At 47.3% G+C, this 25,394-nt stretch overlaps 1 protein-coding gene across 7 annotated transcripts in view; it reads left to right on the top strand.

Moving 5' to 3' along the window:
* KMT2C (lysine methyltransferase 2C) overlaps positions 1-25,394 on the top strand; it is a 2,745,351-nt gene that overhangs the window by 2,197,377 nt on the left and 522,580 nt on the right. The window lies entirely within an intron of this gene.

The following is a 25,394-nucleotide window of genomic DNA, read 5'->3' as shown; positions in this document are numbered from 1 at the left end:
CCCCGATACACCTTCTGCTGGGTCCAGCTCACCTACTATCGCAACAGGGGGGCACGGTCATCCACCCCATCCCCCAGACGTTAGCCCTCGCAGCATGGTGCCTGAACAGGTTGCAATAAGGCACCTGCATCTGTCACAGGCAAACCTGGCATCATACAGGGCACAAGGAGTGATGCTACCAGAAGCCAGTACAACAGCAAATGGAGCAGGTTTTGTCACTGGGCAGCTTCTAAGGAGGTCAATCCACTGACCTGCACGTTGGATGACGTGCTATCGTTCTCTGCACACCTCGCCCACTCGGGTGTGCAGGTAGACAAATGACAAACCTATCTGGTGGCCTTCGGAGCCTAACGGAACTTGGGAAGAGGAGGGTTTTTTCTCCTCCAACCCAGTGGTTAAGACACCTGACGGGGCCTGTCCAGGTTCTACCCGCCAATGAAGAAGCCACACCCGGTTTGGGACTGCAATGTGGTCCTGGACGCCCTGGCTCATAAACCATTCACGCCAATGCCGTCCGCAGACAACCCTCCTGGTGGGCCTTACCTCTGCACACAGGGTCAGTGAAATCCAGGCCCTGGTGGCTTCAGAGCCATTACTACTTTCCATAAGGACAAGGTGGTGCTTAGAACACACCCAGCATTTTTACCTAAGGTGATCTTGTCTTCATCTTAATGAAGAGATAGTTCTACCAACTTTTTTCGCGCTCTCTGTGGACGAGCCTCTGAGTGTACTGCATTGTCTTGATGTTATGCAAGCCCTAAAACTTTACCTTGACAGAACTAAGAGCTTCCGCAAATCAGAGGCACTATTTGTCACCTTTGGTGGGTCCAAACCCAGCTATCGGGGGTTCCAAGTCCTCCATAGCATAATGGATGGTTGCAGCCATAAAGGAGGCATACAAGGGGCCGCATAAACCTCTTCCAGCTAATATGCATGCTCACGCTATCATGGCCAAGGCGGTTTCCTTTCCCAGGCACGTCCCTTGGCAGGTCATCGGCAAGGTGGCTACATGGGCTATGACCTGGGCCTTCTGCAAGCACTACTGCTTAGATGCCAGCTCCAGGTCGGATGCAGTTTTTGGTCAGGTAGCCTTGAGGAACCTATTTTCCTAGGACGCTCACCTCTCCACCCTGGGGCTCCCTTCCGTTGTAATCACCCATACAGTATGGAGGAAAGGGGACGGGACGTAGGAGTAATTGGAAGTTACTCACCGTAGTGACTAACACACTCCTAGTCCCCTTTCCTTCATAAATCCCACCAGCCTCCTCCCTAATAAAGCTAGTGTCATTAGACAATGGTAATATTGTCGAGTCAGGGGAGCGCATGCTTCCAGGGCTGTGCCTCTGCACGCATCTAAATTTAAAGGTGAAGATGATTTTTTTTTCCCTCTTCCCTAACGAGGGGCGCCCACACAGTATGGAGGAAAGGGGACTAAAGATTAGGAGTAAGTTAGTCACTACGGTGAGTAACTTATAATTTTCTCAGCCATTTGCAGCCACTGTTTTTACCTCCTGGACAGCCTTCAACAATAAACACATCAAATAAGAGCAATACAGCTCATGAGTGAGATAAATTGCTTCGGTTTATACATTTGGTTATTTTCTGTGCAATTACTTTCTTTGCAGAATTTTGGAAAATCAGATGTACGGTGCAGTTTAAAAAACAGAGAAAACATACTTGGGTTTCATTCAATGACAGAAATGAACGTCACATTTAAAAAGTAATGCCTTTTCATTTCCAAACACTTCTGGGGCTAGATTATACACAAACGTTGCCTGTGTGCAGAACAATAGAAGACAGTTTAGCACCAATTTTGCTGCTTGTACAATGTGGACTGGAAAAACACGTTTTGCCCTCGCTGTATTATCGGGACATTGTTTCACAAGGGCAAAAATAACACACTGTTTTGCTAGATTTTCTCTTTAATTTAAAAAGTGTAGTGAGTTCATTTCTTTTTACTTTATGCCACATACCTAGTACAAAAAATGTTTGATTTTATATTTTCCCCCATGAAAACATTTATATAATCAGGATTGGGACAAAATAAATTTAGTTCATTCCATATTACCCAAGCAGCACAACTTATGCAAGGTACATTTAAAATATTGGATAATCCGTCAGCCCCTCCTATGATGGTACCTCTCAGATACTAAACAAAAGCAGCAGAGCTCTAGGTGAGTACAAACTCTATCTGTGACCTAGGAATTCTCATGGGCCCAGCGAAAAGATATTTCATATACATTAAAATATGACTGAACGTATATCACAATCTTTAAGCCCAACTACTCCTTTTGAGAGGAAAGGGACTGAAAAAAAATTAGTCTGCAGGAAATAGTTTAACATTTTTTTCAAGGCCCCTCCTATCACAAGATACATGTTTTACCCCCAGGGGTGGCACTGTACAGTGCACCCTCTTAAAATCCAGTTCAGTGTAATATGACAAAACCTGGTTTAGCTGGCTTTATGGTAATTTATTGCTGTTTTGTTGAAACTTGTTCTTCCTTTGTGGTCAGTAGAATGAAATCTAGGGAAAAATTGTTCAGACGAATTTGCCACTTAATGACAAACTGTTTGTTACTGCACAAATAGTCTGATCATGATACTCCATCATTGAAGAAATTGTTTGTTCTTAATGATATTCATGGAGTGTTAAACGTGCAATGCTAAATTAGTCTTAACTAAATATTTCAACTGAATGTAGTTTTCCTGTGATTTTTCAACTGTGCCACTTCTATCCAAGAATCCTGAGATGTATGTCTCTGCTTCAACACTAATTCCTAAATGTTTGTTTAGTGGTATTTAGTGAAGCCATTAAGAACAGGAAACATTTTTTGATGAGTAAATGACAGTGAAAACATTATGTAGAATCTACAGTTCCCATCAGGACAAGCACACTACTCTGTGTTTTTGGAAGTCTCAATAGAGTAGGGGGAGACCAGAGCAATAACATTACCTTTAAGTAACTGTAGGCATGTTTTTGTTTTCCACAGGCCACAATTGAAACTGATTAGGAATTGTAATAGTAAACACATAGATTCATGGTGAGAGTTTAGGACAAACAGTACATAAACTACAGTACCCATCAGACCTTGTGCTTATGTTATTAGAGTTTAGCAAAAATCAGAGGATAAATAAACTGAACCACACGCCATACCATGTGCCATACCATCTGTGTATTAGATCGTAAACAGTGAAAACAGATAAGAAACTTCGATAGTTTATAAATGGACTTTAGAGTTTGTGAATCACTAATATTGCTAACAACATTAGATTTGGGAAGAAGTCCATTATTGCGCTGTGTTAATCCAAAGTGGAACTTTGAATCAGAATTGCAACGTTGTCAGAGGCGTAGACTGGGTAGGGCCGCAGCGGGCAAGGCCCACCCAAAATCTGTAAATGCCCACTCAGCAGCACTGTGTAGGCATTTACAGATGTTCATGTCACTGCGCTGGGCCCAACTACATTAGCTTCAGGGCCCACTTGTTAGACATCCGTGGCTACGCCTCTGCAGTGTGCCTTTAATCATTGTTTATTAGTTCTCTCCTGATATCTCCCCATGGTATCCTACATCCCATGTGCTGGCTATGCTTAAATGTTTCTCTTAGAAACCCCTCTGCAATATACTCTAACTGCCTCGGACCATGGGTGCTGGGTCATGTGGTTGCTGTGGGTTCTAGGCATCTGAAAAACCAATCTCCAACAATATTAATACACTTCTGATGCCACTGTCCTAAAATCTGGGCAGTGGCACCCCCTGGGAAATTCATATGTTGTACCCCTGTTGTGAACCGTTTGTCGTTCTTGGATCATGCTGCCATTTTAGAGCAATGATGCCAAATGTTATTCTCAATGCTGGGTGATCTCACTTGGGTTGAGTGGCTCGCTTGTGACTCCTGCATTTAAGATAACTGGGTCTGCTGCCATCCCTCTTGCAAAGCTGACTGTTAAGTGTACTCTGCATTCGTCCAGTTCAAGTTGGTTCCACCGTTTGGTCCTACTGGCTCTCCTACCAGAAACTGCCAGCTATGCTTGGATTGATGTTGGTTTGACTCTCTAAAGCAAGAAGAAAGCACTCATCCCCTTTGAGTGCTACAAAGTAAGCCACCAGCATCTTCAAAACTGGCCTCGTTAAGGCATCTGTATGCTACTGTCCAGAACGCTTGTAGCGAGTAGCCTGATCCATGTAAGAGCCAGGGTGTTCAGATGGATTTCCAAAATCGGCCCTTGTAGGAAGACATTGAGAAGTTAGCCAAAACCCAATCAAGGGAAGGTAGGCAAACAATGAGGGAAGAGTTTGAGTGTGTGCTAGGGCTCTAATGAGTCCACACAAGGCAACACCCATTATTCAAGTTAAGTAGTGCATATATAAAAATAGTTATTTATTAGACCTTTAATTACACATTAAGCATATAGGAATCACTGGTAAGTATTGTCAGTCAAAACCAAATAAACATGTGTACACAGTCACCATTACGAAAATAGAACTACATATGAATCAATTACCAGTGTCATACAGGGGAGTATTAGGATATAAGGAAAAATAGGCAGAAATAGTCAGAATAAGTGCAAATTCAGCTACCCTCTATCTTATGAAGGCTTAACCTAAGATGGTATGGGGCCTTGTGTCCAAATTTCACAAGTTCCAGTAAATTGCCTCTTCAGCTAAGGTATTCAGAAAGTATGCAGTGGGTTGTGATGGTGCTTTTAGAAAGTTTTCAAAGTTAGATAAGTATTTAGTAAAGTTCCAATAAGGACTCCACTCCCATTCACCAAGGTAGGTTTAGGAAAGTATCTTTAACCCAGGTTCGACCGCCAAAGGTTAGGTCTGAGTGCGAGTTAGGGTCAGGACTTGACGCCCAGGAGACCCTATGGGTGACGGAACGCAACAGGCATGTAGACTCAACCACTGACTTGGGATGATTTAGATTCCACGGATGTAGGTTCAAGACTTCATTCTAGGTTTGTTTGTTCTGTTGTTGTTCACACCACAAGGGTTGTCTAGACAGACAGATACTTTTTTTCTTGTAATTCAGTTTCCGTTGGTTCTGGACAGCTTCTCGTTGAAGACACAAATGACAAATTCTGCGGAAGAGACCACCATGGGACACCTTAGGCACACGTATAAGATAATAACCAACTAACGTCACCTTTGGTCAGGTGATCGTACTGCAGCGAACATAGAAGCAGCCCCAGCACAGCTTCCCATAGAGTGAGATGGTTGAAATTGCGATGACATGTGACTTGTGGCACACGCTAAAGATCTGTAAAATTCCAAGGCTCTGCTCAGAATGACGACGGCTGCAGCGAGATAGCCCAGGAGAGAGCTGGTCAGTCCACTGGGTGGTCGAGGGACACTTTCGAAGACACCCAATGCACAGATCTTCGAGCAAGGATCGAGGCTGGTTGTTCCCACCAGTCCAAGGGTAGAATCACCAACAAGGGTCTACCAAGATTAGGCAAAGGAACAGGGCTTCACCTGGCCAATCACTGGAGTCAATGCTGGTCAGCTGCAGGGGTCGTCAGCCAGCTGCTCTTTTTCGTAGAAGTCTTGGTTCCATCCATGATCTGATGGACACTAGCAGGATCCCTTCTTTAATCAAAGATTCAGGCGGGGAGCAAGCCCAAGCTCACCAATGGTAAGGCTATGCAACATTTAAACAGTCCACGGTTGTCCAATCATGGACAACCACTGTCATCGCATCCGTCCCGCAACAGACTTCAGGTGCCAGAGTATGTGGACTGGGACCAGACAGTTCCAGTCCCCCTACTCTGGATCACCCACCCACGAAAGCAGCGGCTTTCCCATGCATAGGGGTTTCCATTTAAGGCATTTCCTGACCTGAGAAGCAGGAAGAAGGCCAGAGAACAAGCAAAAATATTGTGGCACGGCCATTTTAGGGTGCTAGCCACCTTTAGTAGCCATTGACAGTAAATGCAAATATGCATGAAAAACAATCACAAAAAAGGTAAGAATCGGGACAGCTGCCATTAGCTTGTCTTAGGCACATTGTCAAAGTAACCAAAAACCATTATATAAAAGGTTGTAAGGATACAAAGCGTCCTAACTGCACTTCACTGTAAGGTGATTTGTGCAATAAAAAAAATACAAGAATCCATAAAGAGAGACATAGCCTCTCAGTATTGACAGTGCTGGGGACTAGGTCAGTTTGCCCATAACATTGAGCGAAACAGGCAAGGGATGTAAAGCCAGAAGGCTTTAATGGCTTCCAAAGAATCAGGGCAGGGTTCAAAGCAAGCAAAAAGAATGAGTTGGTGGTCCCATAGGAATCTATAATTGTTCTATGAAGGCAAAGGTGCAAAAAGAAAATCTTTTCACCACAGGGCTATTCGCCACCTGAACAGCTTGCCATTTTAACTGCAGGTGAATATTATGCACATTCTTAAATTCAAATGGATTGTGTCCTCCCACGTATTCTCTATCTTATGATATTTCCAATATCCAGCTTAGCTGCTTCGGAAAATGTTTCCAGCAGAGGACGTTTCGTGTCGTCTCGATGTCCCTCGGAACCTCTGTCTGCCTCGATGTCAACATCACCGAAGGTATGTGTGTGTGTATGTGTATATATATTTCTGATGTTTGTTAATCTGCTTAGAATCACATGCTGTGCATAGGTCCGACATCCAGTGGTCACTGCGGAGTATTGCATTTTGTTTTTCGTAGTCGAAAAGGGGACGTCGACAAGGCGTGTCTGTAACACTATCCCTATAGTGACGTGCGTTGTACCCACAATCCCTCACGCGTCGAGGTCCCTCAGATTGTTTTTTTCCGCCCAGTTTCTGGTCGCCTTTCGCGGAGCTCCTAGAGAGACATTGCTATACTTACCACGGACCTCGGTCCTTTTGTCATAACTTAATATACTGATAACGATCCCTCCCCCTCGACGTTAGCTGTGAAGCTGTTTCTCCGCCGAACTGATTTTCGACGGAGAGGAAGAGCGGAGGAGATCCTTCGGCGCTGCCGAACACGTGGCCTGGCCTCGACGGCCAACTTACAGTAGGGAGAGTGGGGGTTAGAACTTTGTCTCTTCTCTTTGAGAATGTCTTTCTTTCTCCCTTTTCTTTCCCTTGGGGTTGTTATCGCCAGCTATTATTGCCTCAGCTATGGAGAGGACACCATTTAAGTTTTGCCCACGCTGCAGGGGCAAATATACTTGGAAAGATAAGCACAAGCTCTGTAATCGTTGCTTACCCCTCGATCACATAGAGAACAGCTGCGCAGCCTGCAAGCTCTTAAAACCCAGGACTCTTAAAGAACGTAGGGTTAAGAGGTGGGCGGACTACGCGATGTCGAAGTCAGTTTCCTCACCCGCTGCCGCTGTTACTGAAAGTGACGAGGAGTGCGATAACTCGACGTCCGTTACGGAAGTCATGAACCCCCAGAAGGAGCGCTCCCGCTCCTCGTCCGTCCCCGGCCCCGACGGGCTCGGCTCACGCCCTGCTTATGGGGATGAACACCCCGGCGACAAGGACGCACACAAACCCCATAAGGCTAAACACACTACCCACGGCTCTTCTTCGTCGAGAACGAAGGATCCATCAGCGCCGAAGGGGACGCAGGGCACTCCGGCGTCTACCGCAGACCGTAAAGGTCACAAGCCCCACCCGCAAACGCAGCCGCGACCAGCGATTGGGCTTCCATCTAACACGGGCGCTACCCCAAAAACATCCGACGCAACGCTCCATAGAGCGACCGTCGAGGTACAACGCGCAACGCACACAACGTCGACACCAGAGCCCTCGACGGACAAAATCGTGGCCGAGAGCCTAGCGAGAATTGTCGCCGAAGACAAACGTACGCGGACGACGAAACAAACGTCGAATACCGCGTCGAAAAAACATAAAAGTAGCCAGGAACTGCCCCTTTCTCCAAAGGACGCTTCCGAACTACCTGAAGGCTTTTCAGAAGGAGACGGGAACCTCTCGTCGACGTTGTGGGAGCGTTCGAAACGATTTGAAGGCGAAAACACTAATTTCCCCCCTCTAGACTATTCAGGGGTACCCCATGAGACCCTTGAAAGACTCCATTCTTGCATGGAGAAAATGGAAAGGTTTCTAGGAAACCAAGACCCACCCACTCACAAAAGACAAAGAGAATGGCCACAGGATGACCCTAGAGTCAAGATTCCTAGGCTGGTTCACCTCACTGGGGAGGAGCAATACCTCCAAGAAGATGAGGAGTGTTTGGATGCAGAAGAAGAAGTAGAACTTGAGGAAGAAGGGTTCGAAGAATATCCTTACACCACTGCTACAGGGTTTGAAGAGGATACAGCTACCTCGCAGCCCTGGCATTCACCGTCAGTGCAGCCTTGGCAATCCCCATCAGTACATTCAGACCCTGATGCCTTTCTCCCTTCTCCTCTCAAGGATTCACATGGGAACTCCTCTCCCATAGATGACCAACCTTCCCTCAATGCACTATTGCGCAAGGCAGCAGCGCATTTTGAGATTGATACAGGGGAAACTCTTCCAGACATTGACTTCGTAGAAAAAGTCATCAAAGAAAAAGCCCCTGTTAGCCAATCTATTCCACTCCTGGCTTCTATTAAAAGAAGAATTTCTCCTTCCCTTACTAACCCAGCTTTAGTAAGAGGGGTCAACCCTAGAATAGAAAAGCTCTTCAGCCCTTCATCCTCTGACCCTTTATACATCAGAGGACACTCTATTCCGGACTCCCTTGTGGTTACCAACACAAGAAAAAGAGCAGGGGTGCCACTATCCACTAGTGAAGCACCTCCAGACAAAGAAGGCAAAAAACTATACGCACTGGGGAAGAGAATCACGACCTCCGCCGCCTTCTCTACTAGAATTGCTAATAACAACTCACTTTTAGCTAGCTACGCAGATGCACAGTGGAACAAGCTGCGCAGCGAAGCAGAGGAAGCACCTGAACCTCTGCGTTCTCGCCTGCTAGCTATAATATCAGAGGGCACACTGGTAAACCAGGGCATCGTTAAGAACTCCCTAGATGCCGCTGAGACGGCTGGCCGCTCCCTAGTGCAGGGAATACTTCTCAAACGCCACGTTTGGCTACGCAATTCAGGTTTTAAGCCCGAAACCCAAGCCTCCCTCATAAATAAACCCATTGAACAGACGCATCTGTTTGGGAAAGCAGTAGATGAGGCCCTAAAACATGCTAAAAAAGAGTTTGATACCATCAAGACTCTTGATCAAATTTCTAGGCCCCCTAACAGGCGAGGCTATGGTAATAAACGCTCCTTTCGTGGCCAAAGACAGCAGCAGAACCAACAACAACAATATTACTCTGGCTCCAACTGGCCCACTAACCAGGGTAACACCCAGTTCAGTCAAAGAGGCCAACGCCGTGGCAAAGGAAGAGGTCGTGGCTCCAGCCCCAGAGGTTCCACGCCCAATACCAGCAAATGACCCGAAAATTCGGGTCCCCTCCCATGCATCACCGGTCGGGGGCCGGCTAACATCGTTCCTTTCAGCATGGGAGGGAATCACGTCAGACCGTTGGGTATTATCCACCATAGCCCACGGATACTGCATCGAGTTCAACGGTTCCCCGAAGTACAAACCCCCACGGAACCGGCGCATGACACCGCAACACCTCTCCATTCTTCTTCAAGAGGTGGAAGAACTACTGAAGAAAGAAGCTATAGAGCCCGTCCCCCTATCACAGGTAACAGAAGGTATTTATTCAGTGTACTTCCTTGTACCCAAAAAGGACTTAACCATGCGCCCTGTATTAGATCTGCGCCCAGCGAACATATTTGTCAAACCCCAAAAGTTTCGTATGGTGACCTTACAGGAGGTAATCCCACTGTTATCACAAGGGGATTACATGACAACACTGGACATGAAAGATGCATACTTTCATATTTTAATGTTGACATCGCACAGAAAATACCTCAGATTCAAAATAGAGGACAAACACTACCAGTTCAGAGTACTACCCTTCGGGATAGCATCTGCACCAAGGGTATCCACGAAAGCAGTGGCAGCGGCCCACCTGCGCAGATTATCCATCCCGGTATACCCTTACCTCGACGACTGGCTCATAACAGGGGATTCTTACGAAACATGCTTCTCCAATACCCAAAAGACCGTAGACCTTTTGTCCCAACTGGGCTTCTCCATCAACGAAAAGAAGTCCAGCTTAGACCCCAGCCAAACCAAACAATTCCTAGGGGCTCTAATTCGAACAAAGGACGGCGTCGTATTCCCCTCCAACGAGAGGGTCCAAAACATGCTGTTTCAAATTCCCCATTATGTAGCAGGCCGAGAGGTGACGGTACGCAAAGCAATGCGCTTGCTAGGGATGATGGCGTCATGTATTTATTTGGTACCTCACGCGCGCCTGCGCATGCGCCCAATGCAAGAGTGGCTCTACAGCCAGTGGTGTCAGGCCAGCGGACAATGGGACGATCTAGTGGTGGTCTCGCAGGCCTTGGTTCTCTCGCTACGGTGGTGGACAAAAGAAAACCTGTTATTAGGGAAAACTTTTGCCACACCCGCAGTGGAAGCCACTCTAACCACAGACGCATCCCTTACAGGATGGGGGGCTCACCTATCCCATCAGACGGCACACGGAGTGTGGACTCCGAGTTTAGCATCCAAGCATATAAACCTGCTGGAACTACTAGCGGTGTTCAAAGCACTGAAAGCCTTTCAGGAACACTTACAAGGAAAGACAGTGATGGTCCTCACAGACAGCACCACAGCCATGTACTACCTCAACAAGCAAGGGGGCACTCACTCTCCAGGACTGTCCAAGCTGTCCCAGAATATATGGAAGTGGGCTCTCAAACACAACATGTTCCTACTATCACAACATGTACCAGGGGAACTCAATCTGCTAGCAGACAAACTCAGCAGAGACTTCCCCCTGCCCGAAGAGTACGAATGGCAATTGCACGAAGACATCGTCTTAGACGTCTTCACGCAATGGGGATTCCCGGAAATAGACCTGTTCGCAACCCTGGAGAACTCACAATGCCAAAGTTACGCCTCCAGGTACCCCCAGAACCAGTCCAAGGGGAACGGTCTCGATTCAATGGTCAGGGAAATTTGTTTACGCCTTTCCCCCGACTCCCCTTCTCAACAAAGTGGTGCACAAGATGCACCAGGAGCAGGTTACCATGATACTAGTGGCCCCAATGTGGGCCCGGCAACCATGGTTCGCTCACTTGATGGAGATGTCCCTATCTCCCCCAATGAAACTTCCCTGCCCGTACAACATGCTGTCACAAGACAAGGGCAGGACACTGCATCCATGCCCTCAGACCATGAACTTAGCAGCCTGGCTCCTGAGATCATAGAATTTGGACATTTACAACTCCCACAGAGATGTATGGACATCCTCAGGGAAGCCAGAAAACCTAATACTCGACACTGCTATTCTAGCAAATGGAAAAGATTCGTTATCTGGTGTAGAGGTACTAGCATCAACCCAGTTGACTGCTCTCCTACTGACATTATTCTATACTTGACCCATTTACTGGATTCAGGTTTAGTGTTCAATTCCATTAAAGTCCACCTAGCGGCACTTTCTGCATACACCACTTCCCAACTTAAAGTGTTGTGGTGGAAGATACCAGTTATCAATGCCTTCATGGAGGGGGTAAAGAGGATACACCCTCCGATAGATAACCCAGCTCCCGGATGGGACTTAAATGTGGTACTTTCCAGACTCATGGGCCCTCCCTTCGAACCCATGCACAAGGCAACTCTTAAAGATATCACCCTTAAGACTGCTTTCCTAATAGCTATCACCTCCATTAGGAGAGTAAGTGAACTACAGGCTCTTTCTGTACTAGACCCCTTCGTAACAGTTCACAAAGATAAGGTGGTTCTACGCACACACCCAAGGTTTGCACCTAAATTCATCTCGAAATTTCATGTAAACCAAACTATAGAACTACCAACGTTCTTTCAAAACCCTTCCAGCTCGGGAGAAAAAAGTCTGCATACACTAGATGTACGCAGAGCTGTCATGTTCTACATGGAAAGAACCAGACCACTGAGAAAGACTAATCAGTTCTTTGTCTCGGTGGCAGCAGGAAGAGAAGGAGATGCGGTCTCAAAATCCACTATATCTAGATGGATTGTTCAATGCATCACTCTCTGTTACACTCTTGCTAAGAGAGAACTACCCTTCAAGCCAAGAGCACATTCCACTCGAGGCACGGGGGCTTCCATAGCATTCATTGCAAATGTTCCCCTTGAGTCCATCTGCAAAGCGGCAACCTGGAGTTCTGTGCACACATTTACAAAACACTACTGTCTAGATGCACACTCTAGATCTGATTCCCAGGTTGGGCAGGCAGTATTAAGACATCTTTTCTCTACTGTTCCTTCTCATAACCCACCGCCAACTCCGGGTACTGCTCGCTAGTCTATGCACAGCATGTGATTCTAAGCAGATTAACAAACATCAGAAGACAATGCATTACTTACCGTAAAAGCATTTCTGATGGTTGTATCTGCTTAGATTCACATGCGCCCACCCTTCCTCCCCGCTCGGATGGAAGGAACATAGACATCCTTTTTATATATATTTCTCTCTTTTCTGTACTCACTCACGGCTAAAAGGCTCCCTCAGGGCAGAAAAATACAAACAGAGGGACCTCGCCGCGTGAGGGATTGTGGGTACAACGCACGTCACTATAGGGATAGTGTTACAGACACGCCTTGTCGACGTCCCCTTTTCGACTACGAAAAACAAAATGCAATACTCCGCAGTGACCACTGGATGTCGGACCTATGCACAGCATGTGAATCTAAGCAGATACAACCATCAGAAATGCTTTTACGGTAAGTAATGCATTGTCATATATATATATATATATCATGCACAGAGTCTGTTGGCTTCAGTTCTGTTTTTCCACACTAAAGCTTCGGATACGGTACGTTTCGGTTTCTTTGTGAGAATTTACGAGAGAAATCTTTGATAAGAAATGGCTTCGTCATCGGGGTTGAAGAAATGGTGTGACTGCGGGTAAAAGATGTCTGTTACGGACCCCCACAGAATATGTTTGTGATGCCTGGGATCCACTCATCCTTTGTCTGAGTGTGAGGACTGCCTGTACATGACATCGAAAGCCCTGAGAGCGCGCAGAGGGAAATTTGCGGCAGGTAGGATCCTTCAGTCCCCATCGACGACTACGTCGAAATGACAGACATTGGACGAGTCGAGGCCCATTTCCCCATCCGTAAAAAAAGTAAAAGATCCTGATCACGAAGTGGCTCCCACCATTTTTCATCGTCGAGACACTCAAAGAAACTGCACCATAGGGCGCCATCTACGTCGTCTTCAAGTTCCTCTCAGGAACGGGTCGTATGTCCAACAAAAACAGCTTCTCCAAAAGACCTGATAAGCATAAGAGTAAGACCTGTGCCCCTTTGGGCCCTGCAAGCAAAACTCCATGAGAGCGTTCTAAGGATCCCTCGAGTCGAGAAAAAGTCCCTTGTCGATTCCATTGGTGCCAAAAGACCATTCTTCGACGCCATCGACACAAAAGCATAAGAAAAAGTCATCGACGCATCAGGCTTCGAGCTCCTCAATGCTACATACATCGAAGCAGGCATTGAATCCCTCGACATCGACAAAGTCGACAATCTCTGCAGCTTTGTCGACAAATGTCATGACACCATCGAGTATCATTGAAAAGTCATATACCCCTTTACATAGGGCTGATTTTTTTCAAATCTTTCCTCGATTCATGAGAACATAGAACAATCATCTGATGAGTCAAGACCTGTTGGCCTCCAATATGGAACGCCATCAATTTCTGAGGCCTTAATATCTGAGGAATCCAGGATAGAGGACCTTCAAGAGTGCCTACATAATGCCAGTGGTTTGGACACCTCACCAGAGGTAGTTTGGCAGATCAGACCCATCTGATCATGCAGAAGTACCCTACAGGCAGTTAATGTTGAGAGTGGTTGAGTACATGAGATTAGTGGACCAAGTCCAGTTTTCGAACAGGATGACCTGACTGATATCCTGGACAGGGGACCTCAGGAAGACCCAATCATTTAATTTCATGCAGCTTTAAAAAAGCGGCAGTGATCCCTATTACTTATCAAAGCACCCAACTACGGAAAGTCTGGTGGTGCAGGCTGCCACTTCAACCACAAGACAAAATTCCTACCCTACTATCCCTCCTGATAGGGATGATAAGCGTTACAACGCTCTAGCAAAGGTTTTTTTGGCTGGAAGTATGACCCTGAAGTCGGCAAAGGCCACGTGCACGTTGGCTAGGTTCACTCATACCCTTTGGGAGTGTATATCCATGGCGGCTGACCATATCCCCGAAGTGGAAGAACGAGATGGGTGTTTTAACATAGTCAAGGATGGAAAAGACGCTATGTGTGAATCCCTCCAGACTGGTCTCGGCTCGGCTGACAGTACCTTTCATGATCAGGAGGTTGAGAACGTTTGGGAAATCCATGATCCTGATTGCTCCGGATTGGGCCAGGAGGACATGGTACCCAGACCTTCTGGACATGTCCATCTGCCCTGCAATACGTCTTCCACAAAGAGAGAATCCTCTCTCGCAAGAGGAAGGTCGGGTTCTCCATCCAGAGGTCCAGACACTCAGCCTTCACGCATGGTTTCTGAGAGGCTAAGATACGTTATGGAGATTTTGCTTTCGAATAGAAGGCCAGCAACTAAGTCTTTGTACCGCTGCCGATGGAACAAATTCTGCAGCTTGTGCAGGGATAAGAATGTTGATCCATTTACATGCAATTCTGCAATTCACCTGTGGTGTTATCCTTTGTTACACCTAGCTAATCTGGGGCTTCAGATTGGTACTATTAAAGGATATCTTGCGCTTTCCATATTTAAGCGTACTTCTGAGGAGGTATCTTACTTCAAAATTCCTCTAATAAGACAATTCCTAAAAGGATTAACACATATTTTCCCTCTGATCCCTTTTTCAAGTCCCGGTTTGGGATCTCAACTTGGTGTTGAAATTTGAGGTTGCTAACTTTAAAAACCATATTCTTAGTGGCCATTATATCTTCCCAAAGGTTGAGTAAACTTCAGGCTTTATTCGGCAAGCCTCCATACACTATTTTCTCCAAACACACCTTGTTACTTAAAATTGTATCTGAATTCCATCTAACTCAGAAAATAACATAACCATTATTTTACCCTCCTCTTCAGCCCGGAAAGGAAGAGGCGAGGCTACACAGGATTGATCCTAAACATGCACCAAGTTTCTATATCACCAGAATGGCAAGACTAAGACAAGATGACCAACTGTTTGTTGGCTAAACAGGCCACAAGTTGGGTATGGCAATAACTAAACGAACGTTATCCATATGGATAATACTGGCAATATATGAATGCTACAGACTAGTGGGAAAAGATCCTCCAGAGGGCCTTCAGGGTCATGGCTATTTCCCCTGCATTACAGAGGGGAGTGCCAATTAAAGAAATGTGTGCAGCTGCCCCATGGTTGTCCGTACACACTTTCACAAAACATTACAGTTTGGATTCTTCAAGCCAGGAAGGCTTTTTTGGTAAGGTAGTGTTGCCTTCTGTGCACACAGACTTATGAGAACTACTAAATTGTCATGAACAATTCGGACTCCCTCCTCCAGGAATACTAGACCTGCTTTGGGAGTTGATCATAGGATAAGCAATATGTTGGGCAAGATCGTATGCAGTACCCTTAGGGTGCACTACAACAATCCTGACCTCCTGGCAGTCATAACCCAACATTTGGTATAAGTCTGTACTACACAGGTTGGTAGTGTGGACGAGTAGCCAGGCTTATCTCAAGAGGGGTCAATGTGAGCTGTAGGGGAGTTGCACAGAGTTTTGCAGTGACAGAATCCAAGCAAACACTTACACACAGAGTTTCTTGTTAAAACAATTATTAATTATTTACCAGTCAGTTTATATAAGCCTTCTTCAGAAGGGAGCACTGTAAAACACCACACAAACTTCAAAAGTAGAATCCACAAAGAAATGTCGAAAAAAGAAGACCTGGGGACATTTTCACAAAAATGGCACCCTTGGGTGCTTTACTGCAGCTGCGGACGCAGCCTGCGGTTAATGCACACCACAGTAGTAAAAACAAAACCACTGCCACCAGCAATTCGGTGAGGAAAGGGTAACATGAAAATGTTACATGAGAAGCTAGAGAAAGGGTATTCTAAGTAACCCCTCCAGCACCCTATTGTAAGATAGTGTGTGCTGGGTCTAGAAAGTTACAAAAGTTACAAATGTAAGTAAAGTCAATTTCACTTTCCTGCTCTGGGAAACAGTAATTTATCCCAGAGAAGTCGTTTAAACCTTGGGGAAATCTAAGAGACTTTCCTGTGTCACTGCACTAAAGGTGCTGTGTGCTACAATATAAAAGATGATGCCTATGGAGTTTGTCAGACTCCACAACCAAAAGAAACAGAGTTCAGAAATAACATTAAAATACATGAGAGAGTGGGGAAAAAGGGTCTCGCTCTCTCCAGGTTAAAAAAAATAAAGTCCTCAAAATCCAGCAAAGTTTATGGGGGTCTCTAAGGTAGAGGGAATTGGCACATTTCTGAGAATTCTCCCTAACATAATACGTGGGAGGACACAATCCATTCGAAAAACAAGTCGACAGACATCAACGCCAGCACCCTCTGCTGGATATTGGAAATAGCATAAGATAAGGAATACTTGGGAGGAACAGCCAGTCTAAAGAGCGTTACGATGGGTAAGTAACTTCTTCATCTGCCAACAATGTGTTTCTTGCTGTGATCAAGAAAACCGTAATTAACGACCATTGATTTTCTATGCAAATGTGTTCCATTAGTGTTTTCTTTAGCATTAGGCCTGCAAATGCAAGAATTACATTTACAAAATAAAATTAACTTAAGTTGATAGATTGTACCATGCTGAGATATTGCTGAATGGCTATAAACTGCACAGAGATATCTGTAGCTATGCAGATATATGTATATATTTTTTAAATTAAACGGTAATGGGTTCCAGTGTGGGGTTTTTGTGTATTAATATTGAGAGCTCAGTGAGTATAGCTGTATTTGTGATTAATTTCATTTTGTGTATGTCTTCATTAATTAGTCCCCTTGAGATGGGCGACTGATACCCGAAAAACATTTCCCAGATCGACTGCTAATTGAAGATTTTCACTTTATAGTGATCATATATTTCATTAATTGACATGAAATGTTTCTTGATGCAAAATGACAGCATTAATCATAACGCGTGGTGGCACAGTGATGGTACCAGAAGTATGTGTTCCTTTCACAAGAAGCACTCTAGACCTGCCTCCAAAAGGATTCATGCACCAGAGTGTATTGCAAGTGCGATCAAACAGTATCACTACTAAACATGAATCTTCTCTAGATTATGATTTTAATTCAGAGCCCGGCTTCTGGCTCTCCAGGCGACATATTCATTGGACGTAGCTTTGAACTTTTTCCCAATGATGCAGCAGCAGTACTAATTACTCTAATGCATCCATTTTCACTGGGCTGGGTCTCAACAAACTGAAACAAACAGTTTTTGGCCACCTAAAGAAACAGACTCTGGATGCTTTTGACCAGACCCTTTTGATCCCATTACAAATCTGCCATATGTTAGCCAAGTATTTAGGGACTGTGGCAGCATCATTTTGTATTATATAATTTCATTGAAACCAAGAATTCCCCAAGTCATTAACATTCTGGCTTCTCTGAAAAGGAAAAGCCAAAGAGTCAGTTAATGTCGGTCTTTTTGACCAATTGCATCAAACGCGAGCTGAAGTCATGCATGGGTTGATGCCCTTTATGTCAAGACACTTTGTCTCCTTCTCAAAGTTTTGGGACTCTGGCTTCTGTAACAGTCTTCCCAACAAACTGGGAACAAGGTAGTGCTATGGACTGGGTATGTGAATCGCTATGAAGCAACTTTATTTTCTAATGGATTCCTTCCTTCCACAGAAGCTCGCACCAAAGGCCCCTGGTTTCAAGATGTACAAAGAGTGCAGGAAACTCATGTTTGTTTCTGACCCACTCACGTGCTGTCTGGTTTCTATGTCCTGGACATGACTTGGAAGAACGTGGACACTGCCAGCAGATGTATCGTAAGGCGGTTATGGAGTGCGTGCTATAGGTCTACAGTCTTTATAAAAGCTGTGAAACAACATGTAAGCATCAACCTTCAATGTAGCCTTCAGCCTACAAGGAGAAGACTCAGCCAGCTCAGAAAGCGAAGGATCTGGAGGAGCTCGTGCCTTGTGATGAAGTAAAGAGGGATTAAAAGAAGCTGTGACCTCTGCACCTACATTCATACTGTTTCCTGCCTGCTCCTCCACTCCAGAGCAGTGGGAGACATTCAGACAGAAAATCTTAATTATTGTTAAGGAGATTTTTCCACAGCCCTCTGGTGAGTGATGTAAAACCCTTCAACTTTAAAGCAATCTATGGTTTGCAACCATAAGAAATTCCAATCTCTCTAAAATGGTATCTATGGCAGGGCAGTCAAACTTGACACAAGCGCGGAGGTAGGCTGGTAGTGAAGAACAGTTCTTCCCTATATTGCCTCTCAAGAATGCACCACTCTGGTGTACTGAAAATATACACTTTGTTTTGAAATCATACATACCATATATGTGAGAAAAAAGAGCTACTTTGGGCTAAACAGAGCCCATGTTGGACCACAGTGTATGTTGAAAACCAGTAATGGGCCATACGAAGTCCCAGCCCACTCATAAAGCTAAATGTATGCCGATTATCTGTCAGTAGGTGTAGCATATATAAGGCTAAAGAATGGGTTTGAGGGGTACTCAGAAACTATGTCCCAGAACACAAATGTCTCACATGAATAGTGTCTGTAATCTTCCTACAAATCCAATACAAAGCAGCATTAATTATAACACATGTACACCTTGGTTCTGCTGTACCTCGGTTTCAGAATGCGACGGGAAAAGGGTGGAATTATGATTCTGACGTTCAGCGCCTCTATACTGGCCTTGACTTCCTGTTTGGCGCGTAGAGGCGTTAGTCGGAGCATCGCTGCCTGAAGAGCAGCTGCGCTGAGAGGTAGATGTTAAGATGAGGAATCAGTGGTAGGAACATTCATCAGAAAGAGCATTACTGAGAAGCAAGTAATTTATTCTTCCAAAAACAGGAGTGTAAATCATAGATTTGCAAATGTGCAGTAAACAAGGGAGATAAGCTAAAATTCCAGTTTCCTGATATAAAACTGCAGGGACACAAGGGAGCCCCAGGAAAAATGTCTTAGTAAAGGTGAGTAAGTGTTGGCATAGGTTCCCCATAGGTAAATGGGTTTGTCTCGACCTCAATGCGCTTAATCGAATCAGTGGGTGAAGTAATAGTACACAGGGTGCCCATTGGCTTCTTTTCAGAAGTGAAACTAGAAAGACAAGGTTCACTTCATTGAATTTGAATGAATCCAACGTGTGGAGTAAAGTTAAACAGAAAAAACGCCAGCACACCCCTTTCTCAGGGCAATTTAATACTCAACTATTCTCGTAGTTGGTTTCAAGGAAAATATAAGCCATCGCCATGATCTGAAATGCTGCTTGTGTCAAAAAACAGTATGTCAATGTTCATCACGAAAATAGGTCATTAGCAGTAAATGGTGTGACCTTTTTGTAAACTGGGGTTTTGGGCCTAGGATCCTTATTGGATTAGAGCAGCGTGGGAAATAAAATAGGTGTAGCCGAGGCCTGTGGCGAAAAGTTAAGTGCGTCTCTGTTCTACCTTTATAGGTGCAGAATAGGCATCAACCATCCCCAGGGGGTGCAGCAAGAGGGACACTCGAAGAGTTCCAGCTTCAAACCCAGAACCCTCAGGAAGAAAGGCAGCAAAGCAGGATTCATGCCAGTGTAAGTCACTGACAAATCTTGGTAGAAGGGTACGTGCAGAAACATAATCATTGACCCAGGGGGACCCCCCTTCAGTAAAGTCTCGATGCAGTGGATTGTGAGTATGCTCACTGAGCCCAGGGGCAAGTGGCATGCAGCTTATCTTTCAGCGTCACTGGGCAGATATACCCAGCAGACGGCAAGGCAGAGTACGCCCAGGCCTGGCAACCCCGGGGCTTGGTTCCTACACCCATGTCACCTAGCACCCCACCAGCCTGTGAGGACAGGTTTTTTGAGAACTTCCTCATGGTTATGAGATCCCCCTTCAGATGGGAACCATCCTTCGGGATGTGATCAGGGACATGCTACCACCAGCGCCCACAATCATTCCTCCTATGGCTCCAGCGCCTCAGGCCCCAGCTGTCCACGCCAGGCCCCACCGGGACGGCTCCTCTGCCTCCAGCAGACCAGGTGGTGCCATAGCAGACTCCACAGCAGCCTCTGGCTCCGTCAAACACACCTCCAGCCTTCAGCATCCAAGTGCTCCTCTGCCTGCTCCGGACCAGCAGGACACCCTGGGGGACACTGACAAGGAGGAGGACCACAACACTCCGTCTTTCGGCCAAGGCATTCTATGAACTGCTCACAGGTCTGGCCGAGTACTTGGGACTTCCGCAACCCGAGATTGAACAACTAGAGGCAGGGGCCCTGGCCGAGGTCCTCACTCTACGCCCCGCGGCTAGAACAGGGATTCCGATGCAGAAGGAAATTGTCGCCTTGGCCAAAAAGGGATGGCTTAAACCCCATTCGGCGCAGCCCACCAACAAGCGCCTCGATGCCAAGTACAGGCAATTGGAGGGGGATACACTCTTCCTGTCGGTACACCCTCAACCACACTCCTCTGTGATTGCCACGCTACTCGAAGCCGCAGTCTTCCTCGGCCACCTCATCCTCAGCTCTGCTAGACAAGGAGAAGCTCTTGGAGGCGTATGGAAAGGTGGTCTAATCCAACGCCTCGCTGCACCTTAATCAGTCTAATGAGGATGCCATGCTTGCAGCCGTTAACCAGAAGCTTTGGCGGGAAATAGCCAACTTCCTTCCAGAACACAGTCAAGTACACTTCATGGCGGGGCTGCCAGAAGCAAAGATGGTGGTTCAAGACACCATGGAGTCCACAGTGGCACATATTGACACCTCAGGCCGTGCCATCTGCATTGCCACGAACATGAGGACGACTGCCTGGCTGTGGGCTACCAAGTTCAACCCGGACGTCCAGGAACGCATATTGGACCTTCCATTCGATTGTAGCGACCTCTTTCATTCCACCACTGATGGGGAACTTGATAAGAACAGTTCCCAGACTGCGAAACTCTTACCTATCCTCACAAAGTCCATGCCCACGACGTACAGCCAGACGCACCAGGGGCAGGCCTTCATCGGGTTCCGAGGCTTCAAGGAATGATGGTTCAGGCAGCCGGACCGATCTCCAAGCCAACACTGCCACAAACCGCACAAGGCCGGGAGTAAGGGCTTCTTTCTGTCCCCCCTCCTCAGCCTGAGAGAGAAAGAGGGCATGACACTCCCCTCTGGGTCCACGTGTCTCTGGTGGGGCTTGCCCTCCACGCACAGCATTGGCGCACAAGCTTCGCGGACCCCTGGATCCTATCACTAGTGTCCACGGGGTCAACCCCCTTCCGGTCCCTCCCTCCCTCCCTCCCTCTTCTCCTCCACTCCCACAGATTGGGACAACAACTCTATTGGTGGAAATTCGATCACTCGAACAGCGTCAGGTGGTGGAAAAAGTCCCAGCCTCACAGCGTGGCATGGGCTTCTACTCCAGAATCCTCGCCATACACAAGAAGAACCAGGCTGGCCTGATAGTTGTGTTGGACCTTTCCACCCTGAACCTTTCCCTTCCGTTTCAAAAGTTCAAGACGCTTACCTACACGTCCCGATTTGGCAGCCTCATCAGTGCTTCCTTGGGTTCAGGATCATGGGCTTTCATTTCCAATTCAAGGTTCTACCCTTTGGCCTCAGTTCAGCCCCCAGGGTCTTTACCAGGCTTATGAATGCAGTGGCAGCCCTTCTGAGGGCCCAAGGTCACCATGTCTCTCCATACCTAGAGGAATGGCTCGGCAGGGCAAGAACCCTGGAGGTGGTCCAACCCACCTCCTCCGCCCTCATGAATACACTACACGAATTGGGATTCTCTATCAATCTCACAAAGTCACAGCTAGAGCCGACGCAGAGTCTAGCATTCCTGGGCCTCTTCTGTGATACAAGTTCCAAGAGAGTTTTTCCCTCGGAGAACAAAATCGCAGCCCTCAAGAGGGCCACGGGTCATTTTCTCAGCGGAGAGGTGACCTCACCATGGTGGTAGCGGCACCTCTTGGGTATCATGGCGGCATGTCTTCTGGCAGTGCCTCACACAAGGCTTAAAGAGGCGGTTGCAGCTGTACTTGGCTGCCTCATGGAATCGGGAGCAGGGTTCACAGGTGGAACTCGTCGGCATTCCTCCCTTTCTCCACAAGGATCTGGTCTGGTGGAGCATGGACTGCAACCTGCGGATAGGCAGACCCTTCCGACAACTGGCACCGGAGGTTACCATCACCACAGACTCATTGTTGGAGGGCTGGGGAGCTACCCTGGACAACACCGTCCGCGGAGTTTGATCCCTTCAGGAATAGGAGGCCCGTATCAATTGGCTAGAGCTCAAGGCCCTCTGGCTGGCTCTCAAGGTCTTCCTACCGCTCATCAGTGGCAAGATGATCCTCATTAAAACGGACAACTCCACCAGCATGTATTACATCAACAAGCAGCGTGGCACCAGGTCTCCTCCTCTATGCACCCTGGCGGTCAGCATTTGGGAATGGGCTCTGGTGAACGACATGCACTTGACAGCGATCCACCTCCCGGGAGATTCAAACCTGGAGGCGGTCAGGCTCAGCAGGTTGGGTGCATACAATTACAAATGGCAATTGAACGATCAGGTCCTGCAGGGGATCTTCGACAGATGGGGTCATCCACAGGTGGACCTCTTCTCCACATGGTACAACAGGAAGTGCCCTCTGTTCGCATCCTGGCAGGAACAGGGCCCCGGCTCTCTGGGAGATAGTTGGAGATACAGTGGAACAGCATGAACGCATATGCTTTCCCTCCCACTCCTCTGGTACACCGGGTGATCTGCAAGATAAGGGAGTCCCAGCACCCCAGCATCATTCTGGTAGCTCCTTGGTGGCCAGCGAGGCCCTGGCTTTTGGAGCTGCTCAGCTTGGCGGACCCACCTCTGCACTTTCCACTGGGCCCGGCTCATCTACTGTCATAGCAGCGGGTTACAGTCATCCACCCCGCCCCGCAGAAGTTTGCGTTTGCAGCGTGGTTCCTGAACAGGTCACATTAAAGCATCTGCGTCTATCGCAGGCTAACCTTGACAACATACATGGTGCTAGGAGCAATGCCACTAGGAGCCAGCACAAAAGCAAGTGGATTAGGTTTTGCCACTGGGCAGAGTCCAAGGAGGTCGATCCTCTCAAGTGCACATTGGACGACGTGCTATCCATCTCTGCACACCTCGCACACTCGGGAGTGCAAATAGACACATGCTGCACCTATCTGGCGGCCATCGGAGCCTAGCAGAACTCGAAGGATGTTTTTTCATCCTCCATCCCGGTGGTTAAGACATTCGCGGGCCTCACCAGGCTCTACCCGCCTATCAAGAACCCACAGCCAGTGTGGGACCTCAATATAGTGTTGGGCGCCTTGGCGCATAAACCCTTTGAGCCAATGACGTCCGCGGACATCAGGCTGGTCATCATTAAAACAGCCCTTTTGGTGGGCCTTACGTCTGCATGCCGGATCAGCGAAATTCAAGATCTGGTGGCTTCAGAGCCATGCCATACCTTTCATAGGGACAAGGTCGTCCTCAGAACGCACCCCCATGTTCTTGCCGAAAGTAGTCTTTGTTCCACCTAAATGAGGAGATAGTGCTACCTACCTTCTTCGCATACCACAAGGATGAGGCTCAGAGGGTACTGCACTGCCTAGCTGTTAGGCCAGCTCTAAAATTCTATCTGGACAGAACCAAGAGCTTCTGGAAATCTGAGGCTCTTGTCACCTTCGGTGGGTCAAGGCCAGGATATCTGGCTTCTTAGGCCTCCATAGCATGGTGGATGGTTTCGGCCATTAAGGAGGCCTATGAGGGGCAGTGCAAACCGCTTCCGGCAAATATGCATGCCCATGCGATCAGAGGCAAGGCTACAGCAATCGCGTTCCAAAGGCACGTCCTGTGGCAGGTCATCAGCAGGGCGGCCACGTGGGCCACCCCTTCGGCGTTCTGCAAGCACTACTGTTTGGATGCCGGCTCTAGGTTAGATGCAGCATTCGGGCAGGCAGTATTAAGGAACTTGTTTTTTTAAGGAGGTTCCCCTCTCCACCCTGGGGCTACATTCAGTTGTAATTGCCCATACAGTATGGAGGAAAGGGGCCGAGGCGTAGGAGTAATTATAAGTTACTCACCATAGTGACTAATGTACTCCTAGTCCATAGTCCCCTTTCCTCCATACATATGTCCCCCCCCCCCCCTAATAAAACTGGTGTCATTAAGCAATGGTAATATTGACGACGCGTCAATGGGGATTGAGGAATGGCGCCAGTGGGTGGAGTCAGGAGATGCCATGCTCCCAGGGTATCGCCCCCCCCCCCCCCCTCTAAATTTAAAGGGGAAGGAGCTAATTTCTGGTGCAAAAGGTTCCGCCTCCCGTCCCTAGCGAGGGACGTCCATACAGTATTGATGCAAGGGGACTAAGGACTAGTAGTATGTTAGTCAATACGGTGAGTAATTTATCCCCATTCTGGGGCTTTTGTCGGTCTTTCTCCCTATTCTGTGGCTTCTTGGTGTTCTCCCCACTCCAGGGCTTGCCTCGCTCTCTCCACACTCTGAGCCGTCTCAGGTCTCTCCAATCTCCAGGGCTTTTCTTGCTCTTGCCTTACTGCCCACCTCCCCATCTGTTGGAGCCACAGCGTACCTGTTTGTGACAGGGCAGTGCTCCTCTCTTCACAGCGCTGTTTACGCAACAGGTGTACTGTTTCCTCAGCCCTCCAGCGCACAGTGTGCTTGTTCGCTGCACTCGCGTGGTGCGTACTATAGCCTGCAAAGCTACATCTGGCGCTCACTCTCTTCTGCCCACCCCCTCTGTGTGCTGCTGCCTCCTTGAACTCAGCAGATTATTTGATTTGAGTGGTCCGTTCGCCGACATGCCTTTAGGAGGCTGTTCTTTCAGCTTTTCTGTGGTTTCCCATAAGAATGGAGTATAATGTGGGTCAGAAGTCATGCTATCTTAAGTACTTCACTGGGGGTTTCCTGTCCCCTAAGACTGAATCACCTTCAGAGGGATCCCACTTACCCTGTCCCCTAGGGGGTGTTATGCGTAGCAGACTCACCTCCCTAGTCCCAAAGGGGGTGGCTCTCCCTTCGGGAGAGATGACAAACTGATTGCAATGCACACTTCAGGATGTTTTTCTTGATGCCCTTTGATGGTTTCAAAGCAGATTAATCCATTGAGAAATTCAAGGTATCCAAAG

This window comes from Ambystoma mexicanum, chromosome 2q, assembly GCF_040938575.1.
Source record: "Ambystoma mexicanum isolate Mex_15411 chromosome 2q, UKY_AmexF1_1, whole genome shotgun sequence".
Lineage (NCBI taxonomy): Eukaryota > Metazoa > Chordata > Amphibia > Caudata > Ambystomatidae > Ambystoma > Ambystoma mexicanum.
This window is presented reverse-complemented; position numbering and strand designations above follow the sequence as displayed.